Below are 21760 nucleotides of genomic sequence, written 5' to 3'. Positions count from 1 at the left end.
ATCCAGAATGTTTCCATATTCAGAGTGATAGTTTGTTTTTTTCTGTTCATTTTCTTGTTAGGGCCTTTATCCACCCATTCAACAAAAATATCTTGAAGGTCTAAAGATCTGCTATGTGCCCACACTTGTCCAGCACCTTGGACTATGACAATGAGGCAGATGCCCCTGTTCTCAGATACTTAAGAGACTTATCCAATGGCACAGAATGATTCAAGACATGAAAATCCAGTTTATTTGAAAACTTTTCAATAACTCATCTAAATCATTAGGCAGCTAATCGCATATAATGTATTCTCTTTAAAGCACCATAGATAAGCAATTCAGAAAACTAATCCTAAGTCATTTTGCTGAAATAGAAAAAAAAATGATTTTTATAAAATTCTAAACTCTGCTTCTAATACAAATAAATTTTTGTTTGTTTGCTTTTCATTTTTCAACTTGGTGAAATGTCTGTAATGTTAATTGGACCATTTGTCAGTTGTCAAGCATTTTAGTTTTTTAAATTCTGTTCTCAGCATTCATTTTTCATATTATTTAATATTACAGAGTGCACCCTTTTAAACTGTGTGCCCTACATACAAAACCATTTAGCATAAATAATACCTGAAATCTGGAGTAACATTAATTTTTTCGAATGATAAGATTCAGCCCTATGAAAACAATATGTAGGCCAATGGAAAAAAGTTTGTTTTGGCCAATCCTCAACCAAATAAAGAAATTTTTAGAGTATGAATATTATTCATTTCATCAAGAGTGGGAATTGATAACTTTTTAAATTAGCATGTCCTCTCAGGCTAAATTTTATTAGATTAAATGGCATTTAAGAAAAAAATATGTGTGTGTATATATATATGTATATATATATATATATGTATATATTCTATATCCCTTTTACACTATTTCACAACTCCTAGCAGTTTTTAAACTATTGAGTGACCCAAAGAAAAACCGTTGCAACTATGAAGGACTCAAAAGCAATTTGGTAAAATGTTACTCGAAGCCTCTGAGGCTGCAAAAGGCAAACACGTGGAAGTTTATTTTCCATCTTTACTGACTGTAGTTTTATCCAGACCAATGGTCTTGTCATTTCATGATATTTCCTCAATCTATAGCTCCAGGATCTCAGCTCTCATCGCAATCAGGGTGACGGAAGAAAGCAGAGCTACAATTACCACCGCGAGATCCTATCTGGCAGTTGCCTCTACTGACACAGCTACTTTCCAAGCTGCTATTGATGCCTTAGACTGCCTTTGACCGCTCCCTCATTTCAGTGAGCTACAAAGGAAAAACTCTCACTGAACTGTTATTGTTCTAAGATCCATAAACTGTAAAGCCTTCAAACCGAGATACCCTGATCGTAAGAAAATAAAATCACAATCTAATGTGCACAGAAGCTTCCTGGAGATTCCAGGTTGCTGCTTGTACATTTTTTTTTTTTTTTGAGTTGTACAAAACACTAGTTAGCAGGTATTTCTTACCAGAAACTACAGGTTAGCTAGTTCAATTTATTTGATATAACATAAATACATTGCTGTATTGCTGTTATCTTGCCGAATAAGGAAATATATTGAAAATAATTGAGGTGAGAAAAAGTTTTCTTGTTTTCTTCTTTTATGTTCACTTTTTACTATGCTTTTGTTATACTTTGTGGATATACTGCCTCATATTGTTTCATTTATGTTGTCTCTCTAGGTGGACTATAAATTCCTCAGACCAGTGAAGAGGTCTTCTGATTTGTAAAAGCCTCCCTTTATCCTCAACACTGAATAAAATGTGATGAATAAAAGTTTCCTGAAATAACTACTAGTTAATTAATGACCAAGTAAATTTTACAATCATTGTCTATAAAACCGTAAGTTTAATTTCCCAAATATTAAAATTAATTTTGAATAAATTCCTTAATACGTGCAAGATAAAATATCAGTTTATATCCTTCTGTGGAAAATACTATAGAATCTACTTATGTTATCATACATAAATACATATGCACTGTACATATTAATATATACATAAAATATGCATGTACAAATATAATGTTAGCACACTATCAACTGTTATGAAGTTACAAGGCATAAAATGAGCCAAGTTCTATATAAAATGTAGATGTAGAGCAGTGTGTGTTTTTGTCAAAGACTATTTCTTTTTATGTAGTCTTCTACCTAATCTTAAAATTCTAAGAATTATCAGAAACCTTTAACATTGGAAAATCTGTGAGAATACAGTTTTATATCCAATGATTTGATCTAAGCATTCAGATATTGGTTTTAACTTTTGAGGAAGAGTGTAAATTAGCAAGGCTCTTTGTTTTTCCTCCCTCGAGGGCAAGTATCTCTGTTTTGTTTGCTCCTGTAATCCAAATATCTAGAATAATGCTTGGTACAAAATGGAGTTCCACAAATGTTTGTTGATTAATTAAGTGAATGATCTATAATTGTGTCTAAGAATTCAACATGTAAATTTAGATGTGTTGGAGTTATCTACGTCAGGGGTCCCCAACCCCCAGGCCATGGATCTGTGGCTTGTTAGGAAGTGGGCCTCACAGCAGGAGGTGAGCGCCAGATGAGCAAGCAAAGAAGCTTCATCTGTATTTGCAGCCGCTCCCCAGCACTAGCATCACCACTTCAGCTCCACTTCAGATCATCAGGCATTAGATTCTCGACAGAGAGAACAGCATCTGCAAAGACCCAGTTGCAGAAGATAATGAGTAATTGTCCAGTGTTGAAAAACCTCAGAGAGTCTGAAGTATAGAAAATGGGGGAACTAATCTGATAGCCTTGGAGATAGAAATGAACTATATTACAAAAGTCTTTTCAGGCCAAGTTAATAATAGTAATGTTTATCTTTAGAGCAACAGAAACATTGTAGGATTTCAGTCAGGGTGGAGGCATGATCTGATTTGCCTTTTTAGGAAATTATACTATGGAGCTGAGAAAGGTTTAGAGGGCAGCATAAGTCGAAACAAAGAACCCAATAAATAGACTGTGTGTTATACAGGTAAGAGGTGATGTGGGCTGCACTAGCTGGTGATGGCTAAATGGAAGGAAGCTTATAGCTGCACATTTTCTTCATAACATTTAGCAGAATTCGTAATTACCCATTTGTTTATGTGACTGTTGAGTAATGTCTGCTTTACTAATCTCTGACCTCCATAAGACTGGCACTATGTCCACTCTGCCCCAGTACTTAACACCACCTCTGGCATATAGAAACTTCTCCATAAATATTTGTTGATCGAATGAATGAAAGTGCATTCAAAGTTAAAGCTATCTTGTTATATAATAAAAGTAACAAGAGATTTTCTACATAAACCGTTGTGAAACACTGAATTTTAGAATTTTAAAGAAATTTCAAAGTAGTGTAAGAACCTTAAATATATAGGAATATCAGAGTTTAGTATGTTTATAATGTTTCTAAAAGATGATTGGCTTAGGTACTTCCACCGAGTAGCCCATAAAGCAATTTATCCTATTGCCAAAGAATTAGGTTTTAAATGTAATTTGATAAGACAAAAATCTGTATTCTTTTCACTTTCATTATTAATCCTACTTCTGAATTCTGGACCATCACAGGAAAAATCTAATTATTTTATTATTTTGCAAAGTAGTTTAAATATTTAAAGATAACTCTGTTGAGTTTACTCTTTCAAGACTAGATAATGTCAGTGGCTTCTATGTGGCATGCTTTCTAGACTTTTACAATCCTGCATGCCTCCTTCTGGAGGCATTCTAGTTTACCAATGCTCCTAAATGTGTACATTTGAGGAGCACCACGTTGTATACATTTTTTAAATTGATGAGGGAAAGTTTCAATACAATGCTGCAGTTGTGATTTGGCTAGCACTGTGTGCAATGGGTTTAATGCTTCTCATGATCTGAGCCTCATCTTTAAACAAGAGGGGAGAGAGAGGTAAATAAAGGTAAAGAGGGTCAAATATATGGTGACAGAAGATTTGACATTAGGTAGTGAACACAATGCAATGCACAGATTATGTATTACTGAACTATACGCTTGAAACCTATATAATTTTATTAAGCAATGTCACCCCAATAAAGTTAATAAAAAATAAATAATAAATAAAACTAACTAAGGATAAATCACATACCTAAGCTGGGATCTCCTCATTCACAGCTCATGCTTCTACTTATATGATTATTTCCCACTGTATGTGTACCTCAAGATTTTCACAGTAAAACTTGATGAACAGAAATAAGATCCTTACCATAATATATTTCTATTGATAAAAATCAATAACTATCAATATAGTTTTAATTTCCAGGCAGGATCTCAAAGCAATTTAAGTGCAAATACTTTTAAATAAATTAAGCTGGTTTTCATATAGAAGCTTAGATAATATCATTTCAAGTCAAGTCCTTACATAAACTATGGTTAATCCAAGGAATGCACATCTGTTTTCTGAAAAACAATTCCAAATTGAGAACCTTGTCATTTTTAGTTAGGGTAATAATGCAAACCACACTAGTATGGTTATTTTCTCTTATCTAATAAGTGCTTTAATAAAAATCTCAAAATGTATTTAAAACACATAAAACAAAATTATATCCAATTATTAAGGGCAGCTGCTATTTTCATTGGTTTGCAGTTTTTCAACCCAGATATAAATCATTTGTTTTAGCCATTATTTATGATGTACTGAAGTCTAATTGCTATAAGATAATTGAGTAGGATGTTAATTGTGGAATCTAATTGAATCTGAATCCACTATAAACTATATCTATTACTATATAATTACTGCTATAAACATTAACATTAGAATAATAAATATAATTTTAAATATTAAGAAATTTCTAATTTTGAAATATATTACTTTATAACTTGTTTTTATCAGATCTTCTAACAATAGATAAAATAGGACTTGCATAATTTTCTAAAAGGATGGATATAGATAGACACAGAAAAACTGAACCTGCTTAAGGAAAAAATGTACGACATGATATATCAAAAAACTAACAATTATTTTATAGTCAACAATTTTTACTGAGTATCTACTATATGTAACTAATAGCTTAGCAAGAAATTTAACATGTATTTTATGTATATATATCATATTATTTAATAATAGCTAATAATATTTAATAATACACATATATTATATTTAAGAATAATATATAATAAAATGTTAGTATATATAAATATGTATCTTTCCAGAGGTGCATATTTTTTTAACTGGATTATATTTAGATAATTACAGTTATTCATTTTTTTATAGACTGAGTGGTTATTAAGTTTTCAACAGATAAATACTGAATATAATTAAATTTAGATTCATTCATGGAAGATTCTGTCAGTATAACAAGTCCACGTGGTAGAATAATTATTAGTTTGTACAATAAATAAGTCTCAGCTCATAAAATTCAAGAAAAAATATCATCTGGACAGTCACTTAAATATTGGAAGAGATGATCACTTGAGATTTCATCTATTTATATTAACCTCCATTTCTGAGTTATAATTTTCCTTTCATTGTATATATGAAGCATCCTATAAATACATCAAAACTAGTCTCCAATGATCTTCAAATGTTTATTTCAATACTTAGGTACTACAAATTCTGAAAGACTATCCACTCCTTCACACAATTTTTAATTGATGCTTAATTCTTTATAAAAATTTTAATAGTGGCAATTTTATTGCTAACATTCTGTAACTATTGACATTAGAAAAGTCATGTGTCATTTTAAAATGTAACAAACGGAATCTAAATATTATAGCAATCTTGTACCTGCTATTATACATGTTAAAAATATACATGCAACAACTTTTCAATGAACAGTCAGAAATTTAACATCACAAATTTTCTCTTGAACTCATATATCCATTCTATTTACCTAGAGGATTTTATGACAATATAAAAATTTATTAGGTTTTGGTCTTTTATTGATATCCCTAGCATAATTTTCTGCAAAAGAAAAAAAAAGGGGTAAATGGAAACTTAACTTTTTGAAATTTTCCTGTGATGACAAGGGTCTTAAGTATTAAAACTTTATTTTGCATTCATTATAATTGCAATTATTTGTAGTACAAACTTGAATGATACAAGATGAATATATTATGTTTTGTAATAATTATTACACATAAAGAACATTTTTATTAGAAATGTATTTCTTAATGAGATGAATGCAGTTTTATTCTCCAATTAATTTGTGTTTCCAGGGATGAATATTATTTATTGCTAAAATAAGATAGAGTTCACCATCTATTCTATTCTACTTGATCTATCATCAAATAGCAAATTAATTAGGTACTCTTTTGGTTTTGTTGAAAGAAAAGAATTAGAAATCACGTGATTTGCATGTGGATTTGGTACTATCATTAGATTAATTTACTTTATTAGTACAGATACTAAAATTTGCAATAGTCATTTTATTTTGTGCTGAGTGAGTCTTCCACACCAGGACAATTCAACGATGGATGTAACACAGGATGGAAGAGAAGTATGACTTTGTTATGTGAAGTAAGAGGACGATTATAAAGGAGCAAGTGAGAAAGGAAGCCAGGTTAGATACAGGTGTGTTTACTCAAGCTGATCTGTTTTTTTTGGAGGGAGTGGGGGAGTGTTTTCTAGTGTTTAAGGACGTTTGAAAACCTCTGATCTAGACCAGCATTCCACTAGCAAAATAATCCATTCTAAAACAACCTTGAGAGATATTAATAGCTATTGCTAGTCCTGCATGTCCACATTAGCTTAACTCAAGTTTCAATACAAGATTCTTTCAGGTTAGAGAAGAGGCAGGAGTAGGAGAAAAGGCTTCTTATTCCACTTACTGGAACCCAAATTTTCCACCCAGCTGGTCTGAATACTCAATTCCTCTTAATTTTTGTGGATAGTAACTATTCTTTACTGAGCATAATGATGATATGGGTCACACCATCGTGAAGATTCTTTGCCTCAACTGATTTTATCAGGACAAACTCCTTCCCTCTCATCTCCAACACTGACTCTCACCATTCAGTGTCAGAAGGGTCCATTTCTGCAGTCACTGAAGATTCAACAACATAGATTGGATTGACTTTGTTTTGCTAACACTGATCATAGTTTTCATTTAGTTATTATATAGGTCACATTTTAACATCTTGTCTAAACATATGTATTAAGAAAACCTGACCCTACATCTTTGGCACTTCCTTGAGTTAATCTAGATAACAACTGTCCTAATAGAAAATCGTGTTACTTAAATATAAAGTTTTCTTAAAGACTCATGTCAATTACTAGTGAACCTTAATCTACATAAAAGCTAACAAATAATCTGACCTAGAATTTTTCTATGGATTGATATAAGCTTTCCAAAATAAAATATGTAGAATTTATCCATTTCCTTTTGTGGATACTACTGTAATATTTGCCAGTTTCCCAGCCTTTTGTCATCTCTACCACAAATGTTGATTCACCAACTATCACAAAGTTTACATATCATAAGAGTTTATATATGTGTGTGTACATGCATTCTTCTCTGCCCTAGGATTTAATTTGCCTTTACATAGGCACTATGTAAAGACAAATTATGTAAGGTACCTAGATAATTTATCATCTGTCTTGATTTTAATTTCTTTTAAAATAAATAATTGTTTTGCTCTCTTTACTTTGAAAATATGTTTTTTTACAGAAAATGAGGAAGTAAAGATTAATTTTATTAAATAAATTACAATGTGCTACATCTCTATCTTAATTACAATATTAGAACTTTTTGTGTTTTAATCAAATTGAACAACAATATATTTGAATATGGAATTTAAATATTGGGCATCATCTACTGAAGCAGACATTCAGGCATGGATGATTAATGTGTGGATAGTAACACCTCATTCATATGAGCATTTAAGCCACTGGTATGTATTCTGCTAAATGTATTCCACTGAGGCTGTCTTATAACTCAAGATTTATTGTGGGAGATTATAGAAATGAGAAGACTGGCAAAATTTAGAACCATCTAGGATTGACTAGTATATCCGATATGGAAAATCCCTATGGTCAAGGAAGGGGTCACACAGCAGAACTGTAGTTTTTATAGAGAAGGTGTATGAGATTTGAAAGGCCAAAGTTAACACCAGATCAAGAGGATATGAAAAATCAGAACTACACAAGTACTGGGTGAGTTAGAGCTCATGATCTTTCTGTTACTATATGTGTAGGTCTTTAATGGACAGAGGTAGAGATTGGTATGTTTCCAAGCTATTACACAAGTCAAGTGCTGTAGGACTCCATTCTCCAGGGACTGTAGTAATATCTGGGAATATAAAACTTAAAACAATGGAAGCTATCCTCACTAAAGGATAGGCACAGATATGCAAATGAATAATATGCCCAAGGAAGAGAGTGATTATCTTTTTCTCAGAGAGGCGTATTTCAGAAACAGAAACTAAGTTGATTTGGCAGATGAATAGTAATTTAAAAGGACATTAATAAGTTATCTTTTCCTCATACGATATAAAAAGATGTCTGAAGAAACAAGTCAAGAAATTACACAGAGCTGGGCTAGATAGATTATCCGAAGAAGAATTGCTTCACTCCCCACAGTCTAGCCATTGACTATGGAGGGCATAATTTTGGGACTGGAGTTTCGTATAGAGTTAGAGGGTATAAAGAAGTTGGGGAAAGCCTTCCACATTTGACCTTGAGTGGAAAGAAATGTCCAGATAGAAAAGATGTCAAGAGAAAATATGTCATTCATGGACTCCATCAGAGACCCAGGAAGGTATGAAGTTCAATGGGATGCTTACAAAGGCACAGCGGCACAATCTAGAAGAGATAGAAACCTACGATTTTGAAACGTGGCTATTTTTCTGCTGTTTATATTATATTTTAAACTTCCTTACAATGTAGCAAAGCTACTTTTGAAAATGTTATATTGTCTCAATTATTTTAAAGGAAATAGGCTGTTGTTCAGGCCTAGGTCAAACCATTAAACCTAAGAGAGGGTATAGATGGCATCACGAGAAAAAAACTCCAAAATGAAGTAGACTTTGGCAATATGAGGGGGCTGGGAGGGTGAAGTGTAAAAGTCAAGAATAAGTGCTCAGAAACGTCCCCCCAAAATACTTTGCCCTCTGCTCCTCAATTTTACAGTGTTCCTATAGAGAAATGGTTAGAACTTGGTATCTTGGCCCTTCTATGAGGTGAACAGAATCAGGAAGACCTGGCAAGGCAGCTGGTTAGAGTTGTTAAGAGAGCCTCCTGTTTAAAAGTCCTGCATAAACAAGCCCACAAGTGAACCACCAGTGTAAGTCCCTGATTCTTGCACAGAAACACTTTCTCTCAGCCCTGCTTAGAGAGGAAAGCAAGGACTTATATATCCACTCAATTATACCTTGCTTTATGCATTTCATAAATATTCATTGACTACCTCCCAAGTTCTGTGCTTTCTGCTAATGGCCAGAGAAAGGCAGAGCTGCTGTGATGGTGCTATAGGCAAAAGTTAAGTCCTGTAGGGAAGAGACTCCCCATAATTGCATTGTATTAAGTCATTTTATATCCATTCACACAATGATGTTTCAAAACAACTCTATTTATTCAGGTTTAATTATTTCATATTTAAAGATAACGAAACAAAAGTTTACTTGGTTAGGTTAATTAACTTGCCCCAAATCATACAGCTAGTGAAACTGATATCATGTATATTCTGTTCTACAATCTTTCCAAATTGACCAGAAATCAGAAGACATCACTATGGTATTGATTCTGTCATTGAACTACTTTGATTTGAACAAGTCGATTTGACATTTTGAAAATCAGTTTTCTTATCTGGAAAATTATGTTCCCTGGGGTCTATTTCTAATCATGATAGAAAAATTAGTCATGCCTTGGCTCTTTATAGATATGGATAAAAAGAAAAAGGGGAAATGTGAAAACAGAAAGACTGAAGTAGTAGAAAATAGTTGGTGGTAGGACACAGTGTAAGAAATTTAAAATGTTAGAAGGGAATTGAGAGTCTCAGGTTGAAAGAAAGGTAAAATTGTGAGTATATATACATGTGTGTCTATAAAATCTACTGAAGCACTACTTGTAAATACTGGAAAACTGATGACAGAAGTATTTTGCCTGAATCTCAGAAGTAAAAGCTGGTTGACATATCCTCTATATATACATGCACACACAGACACACCACCACCATCACCACCACCACCACACACCAATTACTAACCTTGAAAATCAGAACAAATTGCCTCACAATGCAAGCACAAAATATAAAGACCATTGTTAGCCAAGTGACAGTTGGCCTGGTGGACAGACAAGTCCTCAGTGATAAGCTGGATTTTTTTATACTCCAGCACTGTCATGGATGCTGGCACGGTTCTCATTTGCTTTTGGTCTTTTTTCTCTTTTTACATACACAGTTCGCTCCAGGAAACAGGAGAGCTCAGAAGTGGGCTAGAAGGACTGTGACATCCACTGCCACTTCAAACAGTATTTTCCATAGCCTATTCATCCAATTCTGATAACTTCTCTTTAGGTATTCCAAACTCATCTAATTACAAAGGAAATGGAGTTCTCCACTCACCCTCCAAAAGATAAGAAACAGTGCTTCCAGGAGAACACAGGCAACTTCCTTTGGACGTAGCAAATGTTATGTACCCCCTCACAGAAACCAGGGTAACTTTCTGACACTACTCCTTCCATCCCTTACTTCTTTGGAGTCAGTAACCATCTGAAAGCCTTAACGGTTTGAGTGCTAAGATATCTTCATATAGACTTCCCTCTTTTCTTTTAGTTTAACAAGATCTTAAAATTTTAGCATACATAAGTATTACTAGGCAAATTTGTATACATAAAACCTATACTATTCTTCATGATTGAGTTAAAGAATTTTCCAAAGGTAATTTTGGCTATAATTATTTTGATTATTCTGAACCTCAAATCTTACTTCTATGACTCTACTAATAATACTTGTGAATATGGTTGCTTACATTATAATGCTATATATGTATGACCTGTTTTTATTGTGATCTATGTATATAAAAACCTACCCAAAATAAAAATTACCTCTAACCATGTGGGACCTGCCATTTAACATCCCCATTCAAGTGGAAATAATGTAGCATTTAAACTAATCAGAGTTTTTAAATAAGTCAATTTTAGGATATTTGGGGGAGGTTCAGACTTTGAAAATTAAGACATAAAATGCAAAGAAATGCAATCAGACAAGTTTCTACCAGGAAAAGAGTTTATTTTTTACTCTGGAGCTCAAATCAGTTTCTACATGACATTTATGTATCCTTAAGCTTCAAATCAGTGCTGCACAGTGGGGGCGAGGTGAGAGGCTATCAGAATCACCCAGGAAGCCTTCTCAAATACTAGATCGCCTCTCCCAGAAGTCCCTCCTCCCTCTGAGATTCTGCCTAAGATGTGTTTCTGAACTTGAGCAACACCATCTGTTCACTTACAAATACATTTTTATCTCCAAAAGGGCAGGTTTCTGCACATGAGCCTATAACATGTATGGGGGAGGGGAGAGGGAGCTGAAACATACATCAATGACATAATTTTTCAGTTGAATGATGACATGTTAAAAAATGGATATGTCTATATTTTTTGAGTGATATGTTCAGGTGGTTAGCCCCTTGTACTATTGAGATAAACATTGTTATTTTAAATACTTATATAGGTCAATAAGCTTCATTCTGGGAGTTTTCTGTAAATTCAGACTGTATTATGTGAGATTCTCATAAATGCAAGCATTTGTAAAATTAAGTAGAAGTGTGGCAGACTCAGCTCAAATAAACCATTACTTTATAAAAGTATGGTTGATAAAGTACCATCAACTTTATATCACAAAAAGCATTAATAGCCATTTTATTATACATATGTTTTCCATCACTTAAATTCCTATCACAACTGTATCATAGTCCATGGAGTGTATTTTTCTCCCCCTTCAAAAAACATTGTGAGGATCTGTAGATATTGTTCTATCCTCCAGAGAACTGACCTTCAAGGCCTCCTTTGCTGCAAACATTATCTTAATTTTGTGAACGTAAGATACAAACATAAACACATACATGGCTCATGTGTTTATGTTGTAATCACATAATTCAATCATTTTATTCTAGCATGTTTTGTCAAATTTTTGGATTATAGAATACATTGAATTTTAAACTAAATATTCATAAGTTTCATTTTTGAAAGCAAAATTATTAGTATGAATGGAGGTAATGCATTATTTATGGAATTAAAATATTCAAAATGTTTAAATATATTTAATAAGTGTTTACATCTGTGAAATGAGTAAAGACTTCTGAAACCTTTTTGACAGATAGATATTTATTTACCAAAATATAATAATAATATTTTTAAGATAGTTAACATTTATTAACATTTACTCAATTCCATATATGGTTAGCAGTGCTTTATATCAATTAATTTGTTCAACTCTTAAAACAGCACTATAACATAGGCACTATTACTACCTCAATATAGAGAGAAGAGTGCTGATGAAAACTAGAAAATTTTCTCAGGTCACAAAGTTAATAAGGGAAGAGCAGGAATTAGAACCTAGGTACTTACACTACAGAGTGTGTACTCCAAAACACTTGATGACTGTTAAGTTTCACTGGTGGCTTCTTTGCTGAGTCCTACTAGCTCTGCATAACACAATGATTCCCACCCTTGCCCATGCCCACCCAGAGTGGATATAGTAGAAATTACCATGGCTTTCAAATCAGTCCTACTGGCTGTGTGCCTTTTTTCATTAAAGGCATTCTGGGTGCCTCATTGACACAAAATATCTTCGGAATGCAAAATAGTTTCCCTTTTCAAGCTGTTTTCCACTGAGGCACATCATGTTGATGTAAAGTGATCTTGCTGTCTCCTCCTCTTTTCCCATAGGGTTTTATTCTTGCCTTCCGCATAAGTAGATCCCATGGAAAGTAATGCAAACAAGACCTGACTTCCTTTCTCTTCCCTTCTCTTTCTGCTTTTTGCCACAATACCTAGAGATAGACATGGTGAGATTTGAACTTCTGAAATTTTCACATCCCCATATGATATGATCTAAATCAGTAATTTTAATGGCCTCAATCTTAATTACAAGTGGCATCTTCTCTACACTATACCGGCTAAGTTTTAAAATCGTTGTTTGGCTACAGACATAGAAATTCTATCTTTGAGTTCAGAAACTAAATATGAATTCTTTCCCTTATGCATTTGTGCTGTAACCACAGGTATGCTCATTTCCTGTAACTTTTCCTTTTTCCTCAGGTAGATGAATGCTTTGCAATGAATAGAACTATTCTGTTAGTGGACAGGTAAAAGAGAAGAGTCCACTAGCACATTTAAAATTGTTATTCATTTACTATATGTCGACCAACAGGTTAGCTGCTGTTAAAGAGTCCAAGGTGTCTGAGACCCAAACTTGAAATATACATGCCATATAAATTAGTGGAAGGAAACTACACATTTATAGACATATCAGTACAAGGTGATATGAAAGCATTTGAACCAGTTAAGAACTGAGTACTTTCAGTTGTAGGGCTCAGAGAAAGCTTTATCACTGAGTTAGCATTCGAACTGGACTTTGAAGAATGGTTGGTCTACTTGAGAAGAAGGAAATTTCAGGTAAAGTTAGAGTCCTGAGAAAATGCAAAGAGACTTGAAGTTATCATTTTTCTAGGTAATAGGCTATGACCAGACTAAAGACTTGATTCCTGAGAGAATGGAACTTGGCCATGCCTTTGGCATGGAAGCATAAGTAAGTTTACAACACTGGTCTCCAGATTCCAACACCCCTCCTCGAATAACTTATTTTAAATATTCTTGGGAGATTTTAGCCTTCTCAGGTATTCAAATAGATATTCTCCAAGTTATTTGGCCCTATCTCTTACAATCACAAATTTGTTCAATAGAGAACTCCTAATCTATAATCAGCACAATTTGTAGCTTTTGGTTAGAGTGGTCAATAAGATGAAAAGTAAATCATTGCATGTAAATGATCTCCTGTATTTTTAAAAACCAACATATCAGCAGACAAAAAGCCAGTAGTCTTCTTTGACTTCATTAGTGTCAGAAATGTAAAGTGCAATTTACCTTTGAGAATAATAATTATCAAGAGATGTCCCCAGTCCTAACAAGAAATAAAATAGCAAATGACACAGTAACAACAACAACCAAATATTGATTAAATTAAAATGCACATAAATTTATTATATCATTTACTTATTTACTTATAATTTTTTTCATTATGCAACCACTCTTAGGGTCTTCAAAGACTTAAGTATGGGGTAGATAATGCTAATGATTCAAATAAAACTACAGTAAAGTAAAATCCTTCTTGAGAAGCTCAAAGTCTAAAGAAGTAACATGTAAATAAGTAAGCCAAAACTTGCAATGGTTTTATTTTTAAAAGTACCTGAAATGCAATATTATAAATCTTAATGCTAGGTTGCCCACTGAATCCTAATCTATAATACCAAGCTGCTCTGGGCCAGTGGGGCCATCTGGTGGACCACGTGGGTGATAATCTATCTAAACCATTGTTGCTTCCTCAGTTTGTTAACTTCATCTCACTCTTTTTAACTTTTAGTTCACATGGTTTTGTTTAAAATACTTCCGGAAAATTCTCACTTGAATTGTTTTACTCCTTTCCCTGTATTTTTCATTTGTCCTCAATTTTGTCAGAAAAAAATGTATTTAATTTTCTACCTTCTTTGTTCCTTTAATTCAATATATCAGCCAAAAAACAGCCATGATCAAGATAAGGCTAGTTAGCACTAGTGCAACATCTATGTTAAGGGAAATAAAGCCCACCCATTTCCAGTTGAGATTAGACATGAGGTAGAATGAATAGCTTCATCATGGAAAGTTATTGGAAATTTCACAAAACGTACTTAGAAAGCTCAATATTTTACATTTTCTTCTTCATTTTTCTTTTTTATACTGTAAGCACAAATATCATATGTTTTGATATTTGTTTGATTTAATTACAATTCATGGTTCGATTTCTTGATTGAATTATGTATTTTATAATGTCATCCTTTTCCCTAAAATTATACATGAGTAATAGAATTTTGTAGGCTGAATTCTAGATCATAATTTATGGCATGTTTCTGTAAGATAAAGTACAACATATTAACAATGAACATATAAATAAATTCAGGAAAAATTAAAAGTAAAATATTTTTAATATGCATTATTAATTTTGGTTATATATAGTAAATGTTTCTTATAAACTATTTCTTTACTTTTAAAATGTTTATTGGTTATCTTGTCTGTGCCAGGCGCAGTGTTAGGGATTATAAAAAAAAATCTGGTTATATAACTGAAATGTTGGTGAATCATTACAATATGTATTAAACAAACCATTTCAAGTCCCAATTAACACATGTAGTGACAAGAAATTAATAAGTCCCTCTCACCCTTTAAATATTATTTGTAATTCTTTAATGCCTTTAATTAAGTTGAGGGTAGTTTACTGATGCAAGTAACTTTTCAAAGTAGCATAGTTTATTCTTAATTACATCATGAATATTTAATGATATAAATTTTTCATCCTATGTTCTGGAATTAGTAACCACCATCCCAATAGAACTCCATGTACACATCTTCACTCGTTACATTGGGGTTCATATTCTTTCTCATCTTGATTATTAGAATAGACTCCATGATTTGCCTTCCAGCTATAATTTACTTTCTACACTGATACAAACATGTCATAATATCATTTCATTGCTCAGAGCCCTTTTGTGTCTTTCTAGTATATGCCTAATGTAGAATAGACCACATAGCAAACCATGGAAAGCCTTTCTAAAGTTGTCCTATCTTTCTGTCTAAATTTACCTTTTGGTGTTTGCCTGCATCCAGATAAACTTGAATTCAGATCTCATTCTGACATTAATTTAGCTAGGAGAGTTAATTCTCCTGAGTCTTGGTTTCTCACTCATGCTTAAAATGAAGATAATAATTATACCTAGTTCATACATAGTATTGCATGTATTAAATGAATATATATGTGTATATATAATGTCTGACTAATGAGTATTTAAAAATGTTAATAGGTAGATTTTTTTAAAAAAATTATAATTAGTAATAACAGTAACTGTAATCCTTCCTGGGCTCTAAATTAAGTCACTCAGTATTTGACATACATGTTTCCCTCTTCTTTCCTGCCTTTGCCCCAGTAGTTTCTTCTGCCTGGAATGCTGCTTCTTCAACTCAGCAAACATAAATCCTATTTATCCATCAAGGCCCAGGCCTGATGTAATTTCATTGAAGACTGCTGATCATTTCAATTTAAAATAAGTTTAACTGAACTGAATACATAAATCATAGGCATATATCCATACTTTTCCTACTGCACTTCTCAAAGTCTCACCGTTCAGATCCGTAGTTTATTTTATTTTCTACTAGCTTATTAGCTCTACAGGGAGATTATCATGTGATTTATCTTGAACTTAATCTGACAACATGATTTCTCACACTATGCTTATGAGACACTTCTTGCTGTGATAATGCTACATAAAAATAAAAATAAAAAAGTAAAAGTCTATGGCCATACCACCCTGAACAAGCCTGATCCCTTTTGATGTCGGAAGCTAAGGAGGGTCGAGGCCGGTTAGTACTTGGATGGGAGACCACGTAGGAAGACCAAGTGCTGTAGTCATAAAAAAAAATAAAAATAATAAATAAATAAGGGATTGTAAGCTGACAAGTTCCTTGCAATCTGTGAAGTTCACCAAGGGTCGCCTCGCCTTAAAAAAAAATTAGCCCAGAACTCAGTATTTGAACACAGCGAACATTTTTTTTTCTTGTTTATAGGTTATTAGATCTCCTACAACTGGGTAAAGCTGGGCAGGACCCAGGCTTTGAACTCCAGATAGCAGATATCAGGCTCTAGGCTGCACATCTGTCCATGTGTTTCTTATTTATCTTGATCCAGTGTCTATCTGGGAATTGTTCTTCTCATGACTACTGACAGGAGCACATAAAAAAAGTAGAAGTATGCAATGAGAGGAACTGGCACACTTTAGCATCTGCCCATATTCATTGATAAAAGCCAGTCTCTGGGCTTTGGGAAAAGGGTCCTTAGACAAGGAGGAATCATTGAGGAAGAGTTTAGGACAGTAAAATCACAGGATTTGCATCTCTGAATTTTATTCTGGGGTGTGTAGGGATCCTGGATTGGAATGTGAGGGCAGACTGGCTACTAAGGAAGTTATTATGAGAGACCACATGGAATATGCCAATATATTGTATGGCTGTGGGCAGGAGATAATGGAATAGGTCCTGTAGATTTTTAAGTAATAAAATTGGATGGATTTCGTAATTGAATAAGTGATGTGGGCAAATGAAGGAGTCACTGAGAACAACACTGAGCTTATACCATGGTGGTATAATTCACATTACTAATTCTTTTCTCTATATGATTATGTAAAATAAATAAAATGGACACTATAGAAAAGCGGTCCCCAACCACCACCACACCCCCGTCCCCGTACTGGTTTGTGGCCTGTTAGGAACCGGGCTGCACAGCAGGCGATAAACAGTAGCCAGTGAACGAAGCTTCACCTATATTTGCAGTCGCTCCCCGGCACTAACGTCACTGCCTCAGATTCACCGCAGATCATCGGGCATTAAATTCTCATTTTTGTGATAAAGAAATTAAGTACAAAGAAATTACAGTCATTCTTAGCAAATAAGTTAGATAAATGGAGCCTTAAGTCTATATTTACTGATTCAAAATCTTCCCACCAGTCTATAAAGTATCTCCTTTCTTCAATCTGTAACATGAGAGAAATGACTGTGGTCCAATTTGGCAGATAAATTTAAAACAAAATGAGATATTTCAAAGCTCTAATAAACAACAGTTATAATATTTAGCCCCAGTATTTTTCCTCTAAATTACATATGCTATTATTTTCCTTATAATTTTTATTGAGCATTTTATTGTTTTCCCCCTCATAGCAATTACATCATGCTATACAAAATGTAGAAATCACACTGGACTTTCTCTTCCTTTATTTTTATTCTTTCTTTTCTTTTTCCTTTTCTTCCTTCCTTTGTTCCTTACATCCTTCCTCCTTTTTCTCTTTCTTCCATCACAGTTTTTCAAGTCATTTTTTATTTTTTTTTTGCTTTATTTGTTTTTAAATATTGTCTCTACACCCCAACTATAAACTTAAGGAGGAGACACTATCTCAGTGCTACACACTTCCCAAAAGTTTAATAAATATAATTTAGTGGACTGAAGAAGAGAGTGTTCAATCCTTTTATTTCCCCATGGAATAGAAAAACACTCCTCTCTTTTACTCAACTAAAGATAGAAGAATTACTTTTCATCTGTTTACAATTCTCTGAATATACCCTGACATGTTCTGTCTTCATATCTGTCTCTGTGCAACTTCCACTTGTCCCTCCTCTCCAATAGAATTGCGTCCAACACAGATGATCCAGGTAGCAGTCACAACACTCTTTTCCTTATCCACCACATGAGATTGGTCCAGGATGGCCTTCTGACAGGCCACCGAAAAAATGGAAACTGCTTGGGCTGAGAGCTTCCAGAAATGCTTTTTGGACGGCAAGTAAGCTGGCTGCATCTCCTTGGGCCTGTTGCTCCTTCTTCCTGCCCGGAAAATGCAACAGGATGCCTGGAGGTGGAAAAGCCATCAAGCAAATTGCGAGAATAAAAGCCACACATTATGGAGCACAGGGCCAAGCTAGGAAAAGGACACAACTGAGCTGTTCTTAGTCTGTAATGGTTCCGGAGTCCATGCTTCCAGATTTCTTATGGTTAGAGACAAATACACCCTTCGTGTGAAGCTTAGCATTACTAATACACAAGTGCTTAAGTCTTATTTCTAGGTGATTTTCTTCTCAGGTTCCCCTAATTAAAATTTTCTCATATTCTTATATTTCCACCACACTTTGGTTTTTATGTGGAATTCTTTTCTTTATTCATCTATATTGTTTGTTCATCTATAAGTCCTTGGAGCACAAAGGACTCTTACTTATGAGTACTCTTCCCCAGGGATCCTGAAGCTGATGCAGGAGGAGGCTTTATGCCCAACAAGAGAGGGTTCACGCAGGAAAGAATTCAAGAGCAAGCCAGAGTTAGAGACAAAGGAAAGTTCATTAGGGAAGGAATAACACTCCACAAACAAAGACGTGGTCTCCTCTCAAGTCAGAGAGTGAGACCAAGACAAGTTTATTAAAGAAGGAATGACGTTCTGTAGACAGAGTATGGTCTCCTCTTGGAGTGAGGATGAGACCCTGAGTTGGATTTATATCTGTTCCTTAGTTTCTATGAAACATTACTGATTGTAGGGAGTAAAGAAGGGAATACACAGTTAGGTTTATCTTTAACTTGTACAAGATAAAGCTTAAAGTCTCTTTTTTTTTTCTTCCTGTTTTCCTTTCATGGTATGAGTAAACAGTTGTTCGTAATCTCAGCAGGAATCTTCCTTTGTTCTGTAGGTTCCCTGCAGTCTGGCCATATGGCTAATCAACTTGGTTTCCATGTCTAGTAGCACTGTAGCAGGCTCTGACTACAACCTGGTTTAATATTTAGTTAATTTGTGTAGTTCTCATGCCTCTTCCCTATATCAGAATATAGCTTCAATGTAATAGTAGATGAGTAGAAGTTTTGTGAATTGAGTTGAGTTGAATTTAATTGAATTGCATTGAGCTGAATCAAATTGAATTAAATGGTACTCAATTCTCCCTGTCAATGGAAAAAGGAACCTAAGAGGGGCTATTCTTCAGGTTTTTTTAACCAGTGTTCTTCATTTACTACAGTGATGTGTTGTGGCACAAAACTCAAACCTGGAGAAAAACTCATTCTGTCTCATACACCACAGAAGACGTATTGTTATTTTATCAGCCCTGCATTCATTCTTTTGGTGTCTATTCTTCCTTTTCATCATATTTATTTTCCTTTTGGGGAAACTGTTCTCTCCACTCTCAATCTTAGCTTCCAGTTGCCAGAAATTAATACATGATCCAGGTCTTGCCATTCAGTATATTCCAACCATTTGGACATGATAATTGGTTCAGGGATGGGTATGTAATTTAAAGTAAGCCAGGGACAGAACTGGGATTTTATCGCTAGTTGGGAATAACAGTGCTTTTTGTGCTGAGAGTGATAACCGTAAAGACAACATAAACCTGGAGGTGCCAGGAATCCCAGTGTGAACATTACAGGCCTGTGAATGAAGCCAAAAGAGAAGAGAGCAGAACCAAGATTGGAAGGAGTTGAGAGGAGGGACCAAGTCCTATAAATGGGGGTATTTAAGTTCTTGGATCTATAACAGGATCTCTGAAATCAGACTGGCATTAATAGATTCTAGTTGTTTGTGATTTGGGCAAAATTACTTAACCACTCTGTCTCCTCTTGAATAAAATGAGGATAATAATAGTCTTTCATTTAACCTTCTTTTTGAGGATTAAATGAGATAGCACATGTAAAAAATTTAAACAATGCCTGGCACTGTGCATGATCTATAAATATTAGCCATTATTAATACAGATATTTTAATCTATGGCTTTTGAGTTATATACAGCAATAAATTATCTTTTTAGCTTAAGCTGGTTTGAGTTGGGTTTCTATCACTTTCAACTAAAAGGGTCTAGTCTAAAACAATTAACGTAAAGCATAAAACCCCAGAGTATATAGGTTTATGGCAGGCCAAAATCCCTTCTGTGGACTGAGGCAGAGAATGGAGATTGAATCAATTGACTCTGGACCATCTGGCTCTCCTTAGTTGATGTCTATTAGAAATTTTATCTGAGATCCATGCGCCCCAACTCTCCCATCACCATCCTACTTATATTCACAAACTTTTCCTTATTCTACGTTGACCGTTAATATCTCTGCTATGACAATTTATTTTTAAAAATATATAAAAATGCAAAAAAATGGAAAATCAAACATATGATAAATGAAAGAAAATATTTTTACAATTGAAATACATTTTCTATTGCTTTTTATTTCTCAAGCCTTAAGCTGGAAACTTTCCACAATGGTTTAGAGTAAATAAAATTATAAGTAAGTAGCCTACATGCTAAATAGCATACTTTTCTTGGTGTTGATTTCTGGAGGGATATGCAGGGGATTTGCATGCTTAATTCCCATTAGCACCTGTCACTGCGATTTATTATCCCAGAGTTAATTCTCCACTCACTGCAGCCAAAAAAAAAAAAAAAAGGAAGCCCTGGTACATGGATTTAAATGAAGCTTTTTATTTTTCAAAACGAGATGAATTTTATGTCTATTTCTTAAATACCTGCAGTATTCTAACTATAAAAAAATCCATATTTAAATTCATTTTTAGTAAAAAATTTTCTGAAATTTGATTTTATTCAATAACTAGAAAAGCGTATTCATAATTTGAAAATGTGTCTTTGGGGAAAAAAGAAGTCTTAATCAAGGACTTAGATCAGTTTTCAAATCCATTGGTTCTTACTATTCCATTCAATGTTGAATAAATGTTTATTGACCATCTATTATGTGCCAGGAACTTTGCTGTATTCTGAGTATAGAGTAGTGAAAGTGCTAGGGAAAAAATCCCTCCCCTTTAGAAGTATAAAATTTATTGAAGAATATACATACATATATAGAGAGACATTTTTACATATCTGTATATACTTGTCCATAGATGTGTATAGATATATGCATGTACATATATGTGTTTATATAAAAGAAGTGCTATATAGAAAATCCAACCAGGTAAATGCAATTGAGTGTGATGAGGTGAGTGCTATTTTAGGTAGTTGGTCAGAGAACATCCCTCTAAGCATTGACATTTGAGCCCAGATCTAAAT

At 33.8% G+C, this 21760-nt stretch overlaps 1 pseudogene; it reads left to right on the top strand.

Annotated features, from left to right (window-relative positions):
• The first annotated feature begins 16485 nt into the window (after positions 1-16485).
• LOC120588645 (uncharacterized) lies at positions 16486-16604 on the top strand (annotated as a pseudogene).
• The last annotated feature ends 5156 nt before the right edge of the window (positions 16605-21760 follow it).

The sequence above is a fragment of the Pteropus medius genome, unplaced genomic scaffold (genome assembly GCF_902729225.1).
Source record: "Pteropus medius unplaced genomic scaffold, Ma_sr-lr_union100, whole genome shotgun sequence".
NCBI lineage: Eukaryota > Metazoa > Chordata > Mammalia > Chiroptera > Pteropodidae > Pteropus > Pteropus medius.
This window is presented reverse-complemented; position numbering and strand designations above follow the sequence as displayed.